The following is a 936-nucleotide window of genomic DNA, read 5'->3' as shown; positions in this document are numbered from 1 at the left end:
TATATATATATACATATACGTGTATTCATCTATAGGGTTATATATTCATATATGTGAGTATGTGTACGTATGTTTGTGTTATACGCAGTTAAGCGACAAAAATATTATTGGATAGAAGGAATAACATTAGTCGAAGCTTTGTCTGCATGAATAGCTGCTCGATATTTCTTGTTCTCAGTTTTTCAGGAGACTAATAATGTTATTTTAAAGATTTCTTACATAACTATTGGTTGAATCTGGTCAGGTGACATTGAAAACAACTTTACCAGAATTACTTGATGTACAAGCGGGCAAATGACAATATGCAATAAATAAATAATAATAATAATAATAATACATAAATGATAAAAATATATATGAATTTAAAGTAAAAAGATTTTAGAAATTTCAAAGAATTTGTACAGATTTCTATAGAATGACAGCTCTTGATAGGGCGGATCTTATTGAAATATCGATTTGAACTCGTAGTGAACTCACGAACGACAAATTGATTTTGGAAAACAAACATATAAAGAAATGAATTTGATAATGGAATTTGAACTAAAAAAAAGTTCCTTCAGTACTGTAAAATAGAGCAAATATGATAATCTGATTTTTCTAATTTTATGAAGGATACTCGTACACAAACACACATACATATGCCCACACATATGTACACGGACATTCAAGCACAAGCGCAAGTGTATATATATGTATATATATATATATATACTCTTTTACTCTTTTACTCTTTTACTTGTTTCAGTCATTTGATTGCGGCCATGCTGGAGCACCGCCTTTTAGTCGAGCAAATCCACCCCAGGACTTATTCTTTGTAAGCCTAGTACTTATTCTATCGGTCTTTTTTGCCGGACCGCTAAGTTACGGGGACGTAAACACACCAGCATCGGTTGTCAAGCGATGTTGGGGGGACTAACACAGACACACAAACACACA

Source organism: Octopus bimaculoides, chromosome 2 (genome assembly GCF_001194135.2).
Source record: "Octopus bimaculoides isolate UCB-OBI-ISO-001 chromosome 2, ASM119413v2, whole genome shotgun sequence".
Lineage (NCBI taxonomy): Eukaryota > Metazoa > Mollusca > Cephalopoda > Octopoda > Octopodidae > Octopus > Octopus bimaculoides.
This window is presented reverse-complemented; position numbering follows the sequence as displayed.